The sequence below is a fragment of the Columba livia genome, chromosome 3, assembly GCF_036013475.1.
Source record: "Columba livia isolate bColLiv1 breed racing homer chromosome 3, bColLiv1.pat.W.v2, whole genome shotgun sequence".
NCBI lineage: Eukaryota > Metazoa > Chordata > Aves > Columbiformes > Columbidae > Columba > Columba livia.
The window spans coordinates 18,578,602-18,596,501 of record NC_088604.1 but is presented as its reverse complement, the minus strand read 5'-3'; positions in this window follow the sequence as shown (position 1 = coordinate 18,596,501).

Below are 17,900 nucleotides of genomic sequence, written 5' to 3'. Positions count from 1 at the left end.
TGCAGATTCAGACCCATGGAATGAAAAATGTAATTCAGTGACGACAGAAGAGTGACTATAAAAATGTGGGTAAGATAATTCATGTTCTTTATAGGAATTTTATAGGAATTTAGTTAACATTTTCAAAACTGCTAGAAGCGTAAAAATAGCTAAATGTTGTGCTGCCTTTCCTCCAGAGGGGACCACAGTCAGCATTAGCATGCAACCAGCTTTGAGACTGAAGAAGTGTCCCAATTATTAATCTGGAGAGGAAATGCTATTGGCCAATTCTCAAAGCAGCTTTTTTTGTTTAAAGAAAGATGATAGTTAAAGTAATAATGTGGGAAATTTAGTAGGACAAATGATGAGTTCTTTGCTTTTTTTAAGATCCCTTGGCATAAAATGCAATGGAGAAGGGAAGGCCAAGCCCTTATAAACCACAAATATATCCCAAACATCTACATATCTCTGCATCACTCTAGGCCTTCTAACATTCAAGGCCTGCTTTTGTTTTTGGTTTGATTTGGATTTTCATATTTCCTCTATCTACTTTGATTTCCTCAGTGTCTTTCATTTCTTTCTTCACAGAGGTAAGATTATCCATACCCTCTGCTCCTGCAAACTGGCACACGTCCTTTGAAGTCCGTGAAACTGTGCCAATTTACACCACTGCAGACTTGTTCAATATTGTGTTAGAGCTACAGATGGGTCCCAGCTGCAAATCTTGGTTTGGATCCAAACTCACCCCAAACTAGGGAGTGTTTGGATTCATCATTGCAGTTCAGCCCCCTCTCTATGGATGTGTTATATCAGAACAGGAAAAATAAGTTTCTGAATAGGATGGAGGGCCAGCACCTGTCAGGGAAGCTCCTTTGTTATAGATAATCTGCATGAAACTGGATAGAAATTTTTGGGAAAGCCTCCTGTATAGCAATGCTGTCAAAGAAGGGAAGAGACAGTCAAAAATAAGAAACTATACAATAAGCTAGAATTGTGCCTAATCTAATGTGATCTCAAAATAAATCTCAATACTATTGAATCACTGGCTTATTGAATGAGGCTTTATACTGCATATCACTATCCAGTACAAGAGGTAAGAGAAGAAAATGTCTATAAAAACTCCAGCATATCAATGAAAAATGCATAAAAACTCAGAGAAATTAGCATATATTTCATTCTGTCAAAAGAGCACTGTTAAATCCTATGTTGTCTTAGCTTTTCCTCTCCTGCTAAGACAGAAATGAACATTTTTTTTCTATTTCATTTAACAGATCTGCAGCTAATATAAATAAATTCATAATATTTAATTCATGCTTTTTGAAGCCTTGTTCTACTTCGGCTTTTACCTTGGAAGTTGATTAAAAGTATGTGGGATGTCATTGCCAGTAAAGCAGAGAGTTCCTGGAAAGCAACTTTGATTCAAGGGATGAACAGGGCAAAAGGGACTTCCTGAAAATGCTAAAAAATTTATTAGATGTTTCAAATATAATTTTATTTTCACACTTAAAAAAACCCCACTCTATCTTGATTAATAATGTGTATGACCATTTTTGTCAAAGATCAGATGAAACATCATCAACGATCAAATAAAAATTTCAGATCAGGTGTTCAGAAGGGTTGCCCAGTTGACATGGCTGATAGGGCAAGTTCCTCTACCGATCAGAGTTGGAAACATGACCGACTTTGCCATGATATCTTCCCAATTTGCTTCTGCCCTGATGAAGGATGACCAGTAAGAGGGTGTGCGCAATTCATGTCCAGTCAGCTCGCTGCTACCCTGCCAAATGTGCTACCTACAGTTGTGAAGGAATGCTGGTTTCCTGGTATGGAGGGCATGGGATCAGAGCTCAGACTCCTAAATAAATTACTGTTACCTAATACATGCTAGTACTATACCTTAAACCTTTTTTCACTAAATAACTTGACAGCAGGTCTTCACTCCCAAACTTCACAGCCTGTTAACCACTAGTTTCAGCAGACAGTAAAGATACAGGTTTAGTGAAGAAGGTGACTTAGGTGAGCTTTGAAGTGGCACATTTACTGTATGGCATATGACAGAGACAAGCAGTTCTGCCTTCCGCTCATTGACATCGGAGCTGCACTTACCTCTGTAAGTGCACATTCAAGCTAATGAATATTTTGCAATTCTGAAAATGAAATATTCTGTATTCTGGTCCTCTTTTCAATCATGTATATATATATATATATATATATATATATATATGCATACCATATATATGTGTGTGTGTATATATACACACAAAAGATATATATGTGTGTATATATATATGCACATATATATACACATGTGTATATATATATATACACATATATGTATGTGTATATATATACATACATACCATTTTCTACATCACTGTGATTAAAATTAAAATTTTATAAATAAACAAAAAAATAAATTCTTGTGAGTTGTTATTTTTCTAAGCTCCAGGGCCCTCCAGTGCTCTTTGCCTTCACGATACTGTTCTACTAGAAAGAATACGTATTGGAATTGCTACTAGATAATGCTAGTATTGTTAACTCTTCACAAGCAAGCAGAATAAACAGAGAATCCTATGAATACAAAGCACACTGAAGTAATTTAGCTTGAAACAATCTACCTATTAGTAGGCAAAACAACTTAATATGCACTTTTTATTTTACAAAAATATTACAATCAATATTTGTATGAAATTATCTTCCTAAACTGTATAAAATACTACTGCCTTAGTTATATTGACCTCTTCCTAAAAATAAGTGCTGTTTCCACAAGTTATTGCATGGTATTCCTGTTTCTTAATTAATGTATTATTAGTAAACCATCACTCACTCCCTCAACTGAAAGAAAGTAGTGTAAGTATTTTACAGAATATACCATTTTGACTAAAAATGTGGCATACTGAAAGAGGAATATTTGTCAAGATGTTAATATTCTTTTTCTTTGGTAATCATTCAAACCCCAAAGCCATATATTCTGCATTTTTTCATGTCACATGAGCCTTCCCTCCAAGAGAGTAGCATATTCATGCCTCAGGTGGAGACTAACTTGGGCTCTTCTCCTTCCACCAACAGAATGGATGTCTTGTATTACCTGTTGTCTAGGATTTAGAACCTAGGGCAGTCCCCCAAGCTTTGTCCATATAAAACAGACTTAAGTTTGCAGATTGCATTGAAAAATATACACATGAAAGACTATTTCACCAGAAGCTCAAAGACCCTTTCCACAGGGGTTAGATCTGAAACCTGAAATTTGGTTGTCCCTTCCATTATTTATGAAGATTTACACAGCATTGCCCATAAATGCAATTCCCAAAACATATAGGGCTGGTGATATCTGACATGATTAAATGTTTGGGCATGGCACCAAATCAGTCCAACATGTCTTGAGTATCTCTTAGGAGTATGTACAGATCAACTTTGTGGTATATCATACTTGCTGGTAACTGAAAACCACATGAAAAAGGAGTCCAGTGCTGTCCCACTGCACATAAGGTGCGGAAGTGATTTGGGCTTGTTTCCTCAGAAGCTCAGCCAAGGCTTCCAGATCTTTAAAAATAGTTAGAAAACATGAGGCAAAGCCTGTAAGGCTGCAGATAATTGATAAATAGGCAATTTATTGCCAAAACAGGCACAGTAGGATAGTCTGACTATAGGGATAAGATTTAACCCAACATTAGACTAATAAATTTTGTTACCCAGGCAATTTTAAAATTATTATTCAAAGCACTTTTTGCTCTTTTTTTTTTTTCATTTCAATAGCTCCATGTCCAGCTTCTTCCTCTAAGTTCACAAAGACATTTTCTTTTACACCTGTGGGATATTTAGTGGGAACATATTTGCTTGCAGATAGATTCTCCAGTCTTACTGACCTTTGAATCCTGAAATATCTGTAGGTCATGTCTCAACACTGTGCACAGGAAGAAGTCAAATGTGCTCGGCACAGGAGACACCCTACTCACCTGAGTCCTGAGTCACATAGCTGTCAGTGTGCTGAAAAATGCAAGTCTGGTCCTGAAAATATGGCTCATGTGAGAAAAATGTATTCACAAGGGGCCAGATGTGGCAAGGACCCAAGCAACTCTGGCATCTATCCAAAAAAGCACTTATGCGTACGCTTAGAGCTACAATTCGGCTGTAAGTGTATGAGCAGTAGTTTTCCGTTTGATTGACACTGAATCAACAAGATGTGAGAGGTGATTAACAAATTTATCAAGTGAGGACAATATTTGGCCCAGGACTGGACTTCTGATGTTTGATTCCTGAATAAGGAAAAATAAACTGTTTGTAGAAGCTGCACAGAATTTCCTTGACACAGGGATTTTTCAGACAGACATGGTGGCAGTAGACACAAAAGTACCAGAGTTTCCCTAACGTTTGAACAAAACAGAAACGTACTGAATAGATATGTTAACACTAATAACTAAATCTAGGAACTCTGTTTGCTGACTGCTATAGAAGTCTTAATGAAGAAAACTGAAAACATTGTGCTTACTTGTGTAATGCCATTTCCATACATAGATAAATTTGCCAGAATCTGGTATTTTCTTAAGCTACACCCACTTTATAATGTGCACTGTTTTATAACTGACATATCAAGAGACCAAGACAGAAGACATTTTCCAAGATTTAAATAAATCATAACCTCTCAAGTCTTTATTCAAATTAATAACCAGGAAATGGCTTTACTAATTTAGGGTTAAAATATGCTGAACTTGTTGGAAAATGAACCCATTTATTTGGAAGTTACATTTTCTGTTTTAGAGTACATCAGTAATGCATAATTTTGCTCATAGTTTATGAAGCAGGAAAGTGTGTGAGGGTGGTAGTAATCAGGAAGGAAGGTGTCAGAGGAGGAGTTTATTTTGGAGAGGAGGTATGGAGTGAAGTTTTTTGGGACACACTAGCCCACAAGGCATGTTTTCAAAGGCAAAGAGAAGGTAGTGTAGTCCAAGGACTTGTACCTACCTCTTCCCATTTTCTGGGTTTCTGAGCCATCCTGTCCAATGACGTTGATTTTACCATATTCTTGCCAGCAATTTGGAGTTCACTAAAAAACAGTGGAAGATAATTTTCAGTTGTATTTTTTAAAATACTTTCCTAAATTGCGATTTAGTGATTTTATTTTAGATGCTTTATTTGAGAGCAAAAAAATGTAAATATATAAACACATTTGAAAGCACTGCTTCTGGCCCACATAGAAATGCATAACCCCCGAATTTCCAGGTTCCATGGGTTATCAATAGTTCATACTATCGTCAGCTTTTTTTCTTTTTAACCCATGTTAGTGTTTTTAGCTTTGTAACTGATTACATTGAGCATGTATTTGAGGTTTCAAAGGAAATTTTTAGTCTATTGGGTAATCAGTTCCTTAGGTTTACATCCAAGCCACAAAATATGTATTTGTGTCAAATTTTGCCTTGCTATGAGAAGCTGTTGAAAAATCTGCTCGAAATGCAGTTGGCCAGGTTTGCTGCTAAATTATATACATTATAAACCTCATCTCTTCATGAATAGTTTGGGTTCAGCATTTTCATTATCTTGAGCATCAACTTGAATTTTATGGACAGCTATTTGTAGGATAAAGTATATTTAATTCCACAACAGCTGACATAGTGAGCGTATTGTAGATACAGGTGTCAATAATAACCTTGTGTTTTATATTGTTTCTGCCCTAGTTTAACAGCACAGTTTATTGTTAACCAGTTTCCTCTTTATCTCTTCTAGCTGCAGATTTATTAGCAGAAACACGTTGTGCAAATGATGATTTATGATGGAATCATGTTGCCTGAGAAAATGTATTGATTTAGAATGAAGTCACAGTCCTTACTACAAAGGCAGAATGAAGGAGATGAGAGGGATCTGCCTTGAGTTAAGTTAAATTTCTCTGACTGCCCTAACATGCATTTTCTTTCTTTTGTAAGATTTTACATGAAAGTAAAGGTTACATTAAACATTTTTTTTATTATTCAGTTCTTGTGATCTACATTCCTCAACATGCCGCAATTACTATGATTCGTCTTTGTTCAACTCTTTCATCAGTTCAAAGCAGTGTGGCATTTACCTTAGTAGCATTTAAAATGAACTAATCAATAGCTAGATGTTTGCTATTAAGAATGATGAAGAAAGGTTGAGTGGGAGGCAAACAAGGTTATCTACTTTTAATGTATTACCTAATTCTTTTGTGTGTTGGAAGGAAGGCATGCCTTCATTTAATTGATTCTAATACACATCCATGCAATTTAATGTGAATGGCCAAGGGTGGACATTACAAATGCTGTTCATTTTTTACTGCTTTCATTTATTTTTAAATTGCCATGTCTTCTAAGAACATACATTGCTCTGTTATTGAAACTGAAGATTTCAAACAGATTTTAAAGATAGCTAGGCAGCTTTAGCATATAAAAAAGGGAGTGGAGGGGAGAAGTGTGTGTTTATTGCTTAAAACAAGGCTCAGGGAAGTTATCCTCTTGTTGAAAGAGCTAGCTTACTTTTGATTCAGCATTTTTAGACATCTGGGAGTTTTCTATCTTTTAAGCTCTATTGTGGTTTCTGCATAGGATTCATTTTACTTGATGCTTCCACTGCAATACAAAGTTCAAACAGGGATTTTGTTAAGCTTTCTGAGATCCCAGAAAGCCTCACTTTTTTCAGAAATATTTTTTCACCAACTTATTCTATTCACTATTTCATGAAAGGATTCCTTTGCTATTACTACCTCTTTTTTACTGAACAATTCCTTTGGTACAAAGCCAGCACCACTGTGCTTGAGTTTGCAACAGTGTTAAAACTAGAGCACTATCAATAGCCATGGCTCTGGATTTTGTCAGAGCTCTTTATGAAGGACCATCTCCAAAGCTTCATCCAGCTTCTTTTCTATCCACAAAACCACATCCTTTGACTGTCTCCAGCTTGCCCAGAAACCACGCTCCCTGCCTTCAGGATGTCTTCTGTTTGTGAATGTCCACAGCTTCCAGAGGCTACTCCATCTCCTTAGATGCCAAAATGAAGTCTGAGCATCTCTGAAATGACAGGCTGCATGCAACAGCAATAACATTCTGAAACAGCATCTGGGAACCAAATTAACAGATGAGTGCCCTCAAATTACAAAGCAACAAGGAAATATTCAGTATACAAACGATGGGAGCTGCAAATGAAGGAGGAAATTTAATGCTAATAACACCCTGCTATCCATCCCAGCCTGATCCAGTTTTCATTGGTTTGTGTTATCTTTAATAGAAGCTGAATCAAGGTCAAATAGGAATAAAATAATGCAGTATACAATGTGGGAGAGTGATCCAAGAACAACATTTGAAACAGCAAAGTTCATTTTCCTCTTGCTGCCAATACTAGCCTAATGTTTTGGGTTTTTTTTACACGAAACCAAGCCAGATGTGTACCTTGAATACTATATAGTGCCACTTTCTTCTCCTTTGTCAATACTTGTGATCATGACAAGACAGATGTTCTGCTTTTCTTTCTGAATTTGACTCTAGTTCTATGTTCAATTGCAGTTGTAAAGCTTTTCTGTCTTCTTTTAAAGAGCATTCCCCTTACTTCTATCTCCTCTAAATAATATTTTGGCCAGCATTATACAGTTATTAGCATTTCATTTTCATTGTCAGCCATATCCATGCTGACATATCAAACATTCTGGCACAAATGTTACTCATCTGATTCTGAAGTAGTTAAAAAAAATGCTTTATACACAGACAGAAATATTTTTCTGTCCCTCATATATTGCCAAGACATAGCACACTGATATTCTGGTCAGTCACTTAGCACATTTTCCTTGTTCAATATCAAGGTCACCCATGACACAAAGAACAGATTTATTTTTAATATTCCTGCCAAGATGCAATGATTCTGTAGTAACTTTGTTCAATGTTCATATCACAACAGGAGCTGCTAGGGGTGTTTTGATAAGACTGGAGTTCAAATTCAATCTAGAGCAATCATAGTAACAAGGGTGGTAAAGAAGGGCATATTTCAGTTGTGTACTTCTCTTTGAATTAGATTCCTGAAAAGCAAATCTCACTAAATAAAAGAATATTAATGAAATTTCAGCTCATTTATCTAGCAGAGTGGCATCAAATTCAGCTGCTACTTTGGCTGTAATATGTAAAGATAATGTTCCAAGATTTGGTATGTGAGTCAAGATTGACTAAAGTATTTCATGGCTTCAAGTATTTAAGAGTGGATGTATCCATTCCTTGCTGCTAAATTTCTTAGTGACAACTGCACTTCAAATTTGTGCTGCCAGCTTAAACATTAAAATGCCAGTTCTAATTATTATCCATAATTGCAATATTCTTTATTGTCTACAAATAATCCTTACTTTAGTATGGAACAACTACATTTTATCAATAATAGATCGTAAAAGAAAGGAACAATTCATTTTGGTCTCAGAGGTATATACTTCTAATCATTTTTATTTCTGCTCAGTACAACAGAGGATTAATCAAGTGTATTAGTGCTTTAATTACAAATACAATAATAAGCAATGTACATATTTCATATATATGTATATATAATCTTAGAAGTCCTTAAAGGATGGGGAAACAGAGGTGTCACACATTATCGAGTGTAACTTTGGGCAGAATCCAGAACAGAAATCTGACACTGTTGTTCTAGAGCTCTTTTCCATGGCCCTGATGAAGCTAAAGCTCCTGTAGTCACCTTAGCCCCTAAGTGTTGTAGGCTTTATCACCAAGAATCAGTAGAGTTCTTGCATGTATGTCTGCTACTAAACACTTGAATACTTAGAAATAATGAGCTTAAAGTTAGGCAAGGACTTAAGCACTCTCCTAAATCTGTCACTAAACTTCATAATTCCTGGAGGATTGGATCCTAATGCTGATATATAACAGATAAAGACACAAGGCTTACCTTGAAAGCAAAAGCAAATCAGCACTACTAGATAACAGCAAGTCAGAAAACACCAGGTAGTCTGAATGAGGAACTTGCAGTTATCCATTAGCCTTGGAAAGGGAAACTGTTTCCAAGTCAAATAATATGAAGGCAAGAGTAAAACGCACAAGTACCTATGCACCTAAGTAACACTGTTGTGGGTTACAGGATGGAAAATCAATGCAGAGTATTCAAAGGAGAAACTTTTGCTGTAGAAGGTCCCTTAATGTAAAAAGTCAATTTCAGAATTTTGTTGACAAGATGATTCTGTCAGTTACTTTTGAAGGTTGCAGTGTTTAATATATTTAATAGTTCCATGCTATGGTCCATACACACATAATTTATATTGACAGATGAATGATAGATGATGTCCTTTTCCTGTGTGTCTCCCTTTTTGAGCTGAAGCAAGTTGTGGAAAGGATAATTAAAAACATGAGGGACTTTGGAGCTGGTTGAATAGCTCAGGCATTTACTGGGATTAGTGAGTTCATTGGAAGAATTACAAGGTGCTTTTTAAACTGTTTTGGAAACAAGAATATGTGTGAAAAGAAAGAACTATCTCCACAAAAGTTTTGATTTTATGCATCAGCTTCAAAAATGGCAAACATATTCCCTGTGCTTTTTCCTAGATGTTTTTGAAGAATCACTAAATGCTGAGAAGGAACACTGGTTTGTTATTAGCAGGAATCATTATCCCACAAAGCAACATCCAAGTAGTACAAAAATATCATCCTGAAGCTGGTGTGATCTTTTGGGACTTTATTCTTCTTTGGAAAACTGACTGTAATGGTATCTGAAACTGTAAGCACCATCTTTTCTTCCTGACTTGTTCACTCAGAGACAAAATACTTTCTGCAGTAAAACTCAAAGACATGCAAGGATATAGGCTAGTAAATTTGTGTATGGACATGTAGGGACTAACGTTTCCCATATAGATCATAAAATTATAGAACACTTGTTGTTTACAGTGAGTATAGCACTAACCTTCTGGAAAACACTAGCTGAAATACTGAAATTCAGGAAAATGAGTAGAATTGCTGGTATATTCAGTAATAAGGCAGCTGAATTATGTATCAGCACTTCAGAAAATTAAAAGACTTCTATCAACAGGGTTGAAAGCAATCTGTGAAACTGTGATGAACTATCAGTTTGCTGTCAAACTCTTCTTTCAGTCTCACAATGGTCCTCACTGTTAAAACTGATGGCATCTGTGGTGGCATCTGGTAAAACCATGTAGAGGATTAAAGGTGTTTAGGAATCCTCTGCTCTGGTCTTGATGGTCACTTAATTAAATCTTATAATACCACTGGAAATAGTTCCTCACTGACCAAATTGCCTAGAAACATATGCACTATATGAAAGCTATTACTAGGAATAAAACCTTTTTATGTAGTCTTTTTATTTTTGTTGATGGAAAATGTTCTATAACAGGGCATCTCAAAGGCAGACCTTCAGTTTGAACTAGTTAAAGAATTGACATTTTCACTTTGGAATATTTTCCTCTGGATCCACAAAGAGAATTTCATTTCTGTGTTGCCACGGGTAAAAATGCTGCCTCCTGGAGTTCCCACCCCAATTTTGAAACTACGGTTCCCAACATGAGAAGAGTGTGTCCCCAGTGAGGAACTGACAAGCCAGATTTGATTGACCTGGGAGAACTGGCCGTGTCAGAAAGGTAAGAGAGAGCTGGCATGTGAAGCAAGGACTACTGAAAGCAGATGCAAACTTTCTGTCTTAGTCCTGGTTCACATTTCAGGCTGTGTGATGGATGGATAATAACATGAATCATAGAATGGTTTGGATTGGAATAGACCTTTGAAGATCATCTCATCCAGCCCACTGCCATCGCTAAGAACATCTAGGATGTGATATGATTCATAGGATAGAAGTTATCCCTGCCCCACTCTAAACTGAAGGCACCTAATTACAGTAGTCTTGTAAAGTGAGCTTGAATACTGCATCCAAATCAGGCATAGAATACACCTGCATGTTGGGAGGATGCTCTCCAGCCAGATTAACAGAGTAATGCTCCCTCCTCTGATACACAAGTACATATGTAAGTGTATAAATAAGTATATATGTATACATACATATTTACATCTATATCTATAAGCTACTCGATGTGAAATTCCTGATGTTGCTACAAGCCACCAGAACTAAGTCACCCTCCTGCCCAGCTGGGACAGTCTGCAATATTCCAGAAGCAGGACAGACAGCTTTGTTCATCTCTGGGGATTTTTATTATTCTAACCTTCTTGCCATTAAAACAAATGTAAGAAACATTTGGAGTACTCTAAGCAACAGGGAAAGAGTCTGGTGTCTGTTTGGTTTCCGAGTCTTTGGCAACAGGCAATTAACCCCCATAACTTATGCTCAACACTGAAAGAAGAATGAGATGGAACTGCTCCCTGCCAGCTACAGTGTTTAAAATACCCACCTGGAGACTCACATTCAAGTCTTCTGTAGAGCAATGATTTTAAGCCATATTTTTTGTTTTCTAAGAGACTGCTGTAATTACTGGACTACGAGAGAAAGTTTGTTCAGTGCTATTTTGGGCCAAACAATAGTAAATTCAGGAAATGTGCAAATAACTGTAAGATTCTTTAGTGCTTGCATTTGTTAGGGAGCCTTAGATTATAACCCTTGTTGATAACACCACCACAATAACAACAACAATAATTCCAACAACCCTGCTAAAGAGTAGACCTATATGGGTGGTCTCCTCAGATTCTCTACCATCAGATACAGTAGTCATCAGGAAAGAAAATAACCACTAGTCATTTAATCTGAAAAAGCTAATTTGTTTGTGGGGTTTTTGTTGTTTTTGTGTGTTTGTTTTTGTTGTTGTTTATTTTATTTTATTTTATTTTATTTTATTTTATTTTATTTTATTTTATTTTATTTTTGATTAATAAGAGTCCATATTTTGACACCATATCCTCCAAGATTAAAAACTAGAATAGATCTCAAAGTCGTGTTATATTGACTGCATTTCCTAAAGATCCTTTTTTCAGAATGTAATAATGCTCCACCACTAGGAGCATCTGTAGGCAAAGATAAAACAGCCAAATACTACAAACATTTTCTAGAGAGCAGATAGGCAGCCCAGGATATATGTGAACATTACAAACATTTTGTGCAGCTAGATATGCTAGCCAACTTTTTCACTTAAAAGCAGATTTCACATTCTGCCCCTAAATTTGGCCACTAGAAAAAGAGTAGTTCCTGGAAATAATAAAATAAGATCACAGTGTTTTTATTAAAGGGTGAAACTTTTCTGATAATGATGAAAGCAAAATATAATGAAATCCATTTGTCCACCTTGATGCAGTTAAAGTCACTGATCTGGTTCCTAGATATCAAGAAGGTATTTGACCAGGTCAAATAGGCCTTCCTTTCCTGTACATTGTGAAAGCCCAGATTGGATGGGTTTTGTTGTTGTTTTTTTTTTTTCCTTTCCTCTGCTAAGGGTATGTGTTTTGGTCAATGGTGGGTTATCATTACAATTTTTTTCCGTCAGACGACCACTGGGTAAGAAAATCAGTGCACTGTCTTGCTGTAAAATCTCATGCATTTTTCAGATGGTTCAACTGATAGGAAAATGCTCATATTTGAAAAATCATTGGTGCTAACGGAAAACAAGTTGGTCCTCTACAAGAGCACATTTAACTTATTTTTAACCTCTGGTTTGCACTTCCTAATTCTACTTTTATGCTCAGAGAATTTCAGTACAATCTCTATATACTATTAATAAACCTATGTACAAATTCCAGGACTATTAAAACTAATTAAAATCGTTCATTCTCATAAAACGGATTTCTCTGAAGTTAGGAAGGATTCAACAGCAGAAAGATAGTATATTTTTAAGATATTAAATTTTAAATGTAGAACTGCAAACCACCATTTTATATTAATGTCCTGCCCCACAGTTAAAAAAAACCCAAAACAAAACACAATGCATTTTCCTGGGATTAAGAAGGAAGGCTAGAAAATGAAATTTTGTAGAATAAAATAAAATTCTGAAAGATAATTTTGGTTTTATTCACTTGTTTGTTTATTTTTATTTATCTTCATTATGTGTGTTTTATTAATAAAACAAGATGATAGATTTTCTCTAGATACAGGAGATAATATTGGAATTTCATCACACCTATGTACCACAGGGCTGAAGATATGAAACAATGGTTCTTCTGCACCTTCATTTCTCCTATAGTTACTTGAAAGGGAGCCACTGAGGTACAGAAAGGTAAAGAAGATGTTTGTATTATTTTTACCCTACATTTCTTAGAGACCAAGGGACCTGACTATAATCCTAGTACTGCCTATTACTCCTTGTCGTCTCCTGAGTGGGCAGAGAGGAAGCCACTACCCTCCTCAAGGTCTCTGAACAGGGTGGTTAGACCTTCCAGTAGCTGTTTCACCCCTCCTAGGCCTGGAGAAAGTAACGACATTTAGAAGAAACTGTAAAACAGTGTGACAACACCTGTTGTGATTCAGTGCCATGGCTTACTGCTATCCCTGTCCTCTCTCGCCTTTGCCTACATTGTCCATTCTGGGCCAGACATGTATAGGCACAATTTGGGTGCACACGGCAAAACTTCATTTTCTTACAGTAAAAACTGAGTGTATAATTATATTTTAGCCTTAGAAAAATTCTCCTTTTGGCTCTTTCTCCATCCATTTCTCCCATCAAACAAATAACTGCTGACTGAGGCAGATGCTATTTTTAACCAACAACTGAAATGTTCCTTTATCGGCTTTTCATTGCCAATATTCTTTCTTTCCTGTTTTACTTAATGGGTTTTCAATTTTAGAATTCATTAGATGAATCCAGAGACATAAGGTAGGTGGATTTCTGTGGAAATACCTACAGCAGGTCATGAAAATCAGTTTACTCTTCTTGTATTCAGTCTTCCCAGACTGATTTAATACAGGAAGAAATAAACCACAGCATTTGATAAACTCTGGCATGCATGACCCAACACTTAGCAAAATCTGCTTAGATACAGAGTTAAACATGAGCTACTTTACACAACTTAATGCATTTCAGGTGTCACGTAAGGAACAGGAAGGTTTGTTTGAAATGTTGGCCCTGTTTCTGTTTGAATATCTGTGGGAACTGAAAGAAATAAAAGAAATTATAAAAATATTTAAATATCCTTGTCTGCTAAAGTTCGTTATGAAAATGACAAGAAAAGAAAGGACAACAGTTTACTTTACATTTCAGACATTTCCTGACACCTATCATGAAATTCATCTAACCAAAAGGAACAAGATTTCAGTTTTGTTTTTCATGTTCAGTGACTGTTCAGAGGTGAGGAGCCTGGCAGATATCAGCTTCCTGCAGTGGCGTCTTTCCAGGCAGCCAGCCCTGGAGAACACGAGCCTCTGTGGAGCACAGCTGGTCCAGCTGCCTCATGCCAGAGCCCTGCAAAGTTATAGCCCTTCACATCACCCTCTTTCAAGTAGGGAAAGGAAAAAATGAACAATGTTAAGACTGTGTGGCCTCTCTGGTACCTATAGTTTAAAGTGCAGTGACGCTCATTTGGTGAGAGAGTTCTTGTCACCCATCTAAAAGTCAGACCTTTCAGCCTAAGCCTGTTATTGTAAGTCTGTCTGCAGTCACTAGTCATCACCTTCAGACTTATCTCCGTATAAAAATACCTTTCTTTTATCTCTCTGCTGGCACTTGCTGCTAGGTGCACCCCAGTGTTTCTCTTGGTCTTCTGTGACACAGCTGGTAAATTTGTTCTTTCTGGGGTTCATCTGTTATGGACAGATGGTCTTACACCCCTCCTCTCTGGGGTTTGAAGGAAGTTACTTTTCTGGTTTCCATGATAACTTCTGAAGGAGCTAGACTGGGTATATAAAACAAAATAGTATTTTTTAGCCCATAATGCATGGCTTAGCTACAATGGGCTTGTAAGCATGCCGGCAGCTTCATTCTTGACCTCATTCACCAATATTAACTGAAATATATTAAAAATACCAAGGGAATGATTCAGTGTGGAATGATCACTCCTGGATATCCTACAGTGTCTAAAATGGCACAAAGCATCCTACAACTCTCTTCTGTTGTCATGCTTCTCCTCCCTTAGTACAGCTATGAAGTGTCTGACTCGTGTTAAACTGGAGCCTGGAGCAGTTGCTACACTCAGTCTGACCACGATATTTGGAGAGTGTGGTTGTACAATAAATAAGAGAGTATAATACAAACCATCGTCAAAGTAGATTGTTGCATTGGTTTAATTGTATTAATTTTATTTTTAATTGATATTTATGTATCTCTGATTACCACAGAGGGATTAGGAGGGATGAGGAAGAGGTGGACGGAAGCACAGAGACACTAATATACTGGTGTTTTGTACTAATGGTGCTCTATTTATGATCATGCAAAGCCTAAAGTAACTTTAATTAAAATAAATAGAGATTTTCTATTTGATATGTCAGAAACCATGTGCAAGACTTCCCTTTAATAAAATAAAAATTAAAAAAAAAACCAAAACAATCAAACAAAAACAAACAAACAAAGAAAAAAACACAAACCAAACAAACAAACAAAAACCAACCAGCCAACCAAACCTTCTTGAGCTCGATCTGAGCTGAATGCTGTCAGTATTCACCACCCAGCTCCTTCCTCTTTCCCCTCACCCCCTGGGTTCCGTGGCTTCATTAAAGCCTGTCCTGACTTGCAACAGGATGAGAGAAGGGTTTACATCCTATCTATTTTTCAAGCCATGCACAGAAACTGTAATGTAGCAGTGCAGAGGCACTCCAACTAATATAATAATTGGATGCAGATGTGTTCTGCCTCTTGAAAAAATAAGACCAACGGGATGATCAGCAAGAGCCAAATGGGTAATTTCTTTTTAAACAAATTGGTTTTATTAACTTAAAACTGCCCATAATCCAACTAGTCTGGCAGAGTTTGGATACTATGAAACCACAAGCAGTGTGTGATACCTGTTATTATCTCATACTACTTTTGGCTGTGATCTTGCCATTCTGAATAAGGGACTAACGTAATGCTGAAGTCTCTCTTAAATAAAGGGTAACATGTGTGAGTGCTGCCCCAGGAGCTGGGCAGGAAATGAACCGCAATTCAGGCTAAATTATTTTCTTGCTCCCTACTTTCTTCACAGGGAATGCATTTCTGTGCTCTGCCCACAGAAAGCCCAGCTCCCACCCATGCCTGGTGAACAGAGAAGGTCACTGTCACGGGGGAGGAAACCACGCCAGTCTTACTCTCAGTCAAAAAGAAGGGTTTTAGTGTTTGTTTCCAATGCTAATCACAACCCTATCAGCCACCAGGACATATGGGCTCCTGAGGCTGACATTTTAAAGATTAACATGGGACCCTTTCATCTAAGAGATGTTACTGTCAGACAGCAAATTCTTATACAGCTCATGCCTTTGAGAGTGACAGGAGGAGTGTGATGTCAGTGAGTCAAGAGGCTACAAAGTCAAAACCATCCCACTGAACATGATTCCCTTGGTGCTGCTTAACAACCTTGACTTTCCTGAGTGACAGATGACCAAATGAAGGGCCAAGAGCTGCAGACTTTTTTCTGAATATTTTTCCTTCTTCTGAAAAGCAGCACACTTTTATTCTCCCTGTATGAGTTTTAAAAATAATCTATCCTATAGAATGATTATTATGACTTTACTAGAAACAGGAGCAAAAACAATGGATATTGTCAATACACTTTGGAAACAAAATGGATGGAAGAACCAATAGTGTCAGTGTCTATACAGCTGGGGCCACCAGGGTCCACAGCACTGCATCTCTCTTTTTGAATCCTCTGGCATCCCTTGATCTCAGAGGCCTGCTCTTTTGCTCTTTGGGTGATGACTGGTGGTTTGGGATGGTAACCAAAGATTTTAATTTCAGAATGAGGGATTGCAGGCTACCGAATGAAATGCAGGAATTACTGTGTGAGTTCTCTGTTTTCCAGGTCAGTTAGAATGTAACTTATTTTTTTTTAATGACATAAAACATGTCAAATAAAACAATAAAAATAAAACATGACAAATAAAACAAGTATCCATGAAGCCTAGATACAGTAAAAATGAAACCTTGAAGAGCAATGAAAAATAGTAACAATGGCAGTATTCTTACACCTGAAAACAATTAAGTGTGAAAAAGACAAGCAGCTATTATCAGAGAACAGGAAAGCCATAGAGACCAGCTGAAAACAGCAGAGAAAAAAAAAATCAGAACTTTGGTGTTCCCTATTACCAATTTGAGGTAATATAATATATCCAGAAGTGCCTGTCTTACAAGGTTAGCCTTGTATTAGGACAGTGGTGTGCGAACAGCAGATTTGAATAATTACATTTGAGATTATTGCCAGTTCAGATTAATTGAGATTACAATAACTTCAAATGTAACATCATTTGGTTTTGATTTTAGAAACGTGCTGTGAACTACAAGAGGAGTAAATAACAATTTAGTGAGACCCATGTGAAAGATATTTATTTTAGCCAACTGAAGAACACGAGTTAAAAGTTTAAAAAGAAAAGAAAAATTAAAGAGGGGTTGAGAAGTTACATATGTTCAAACGTAACAGACAAAACACTTCAGTTGTTAATGGAAGAACAGGTGGCAGCCAGGTTGGGATGCTCAAGCTGCATGATATTCAAGAGCAGCCACTGCTCTCAGGAAGATTTGTAAGTGATAGGCTGCGCACTCGTACCAGGAGCTACTACCAGGAACCCAGAGTTCCTGTGTTTAATCCTTACCCTTCAGGTAAATCCACTTGTGTTAAAAATGCACTTTTGAAGATTTTTAACAAGAAATTGACCAGGTCCTTAAAGCCACATGATTAATCTAATGGTTGATTGCAGCATCCCAATACAAATGTCTTGAGGTCATGCTTGAAAACATGCAAACAAAGATAACTTCCACAAAGATCTGCAAGTTTGAGAATGACCATGAAGAAAAGCAAAAAGAATTTAGTCAGTAAATTTTGAGTCTTTTTCAAACTTCCCTATTAATGAAAAAAAAATTGCATAAA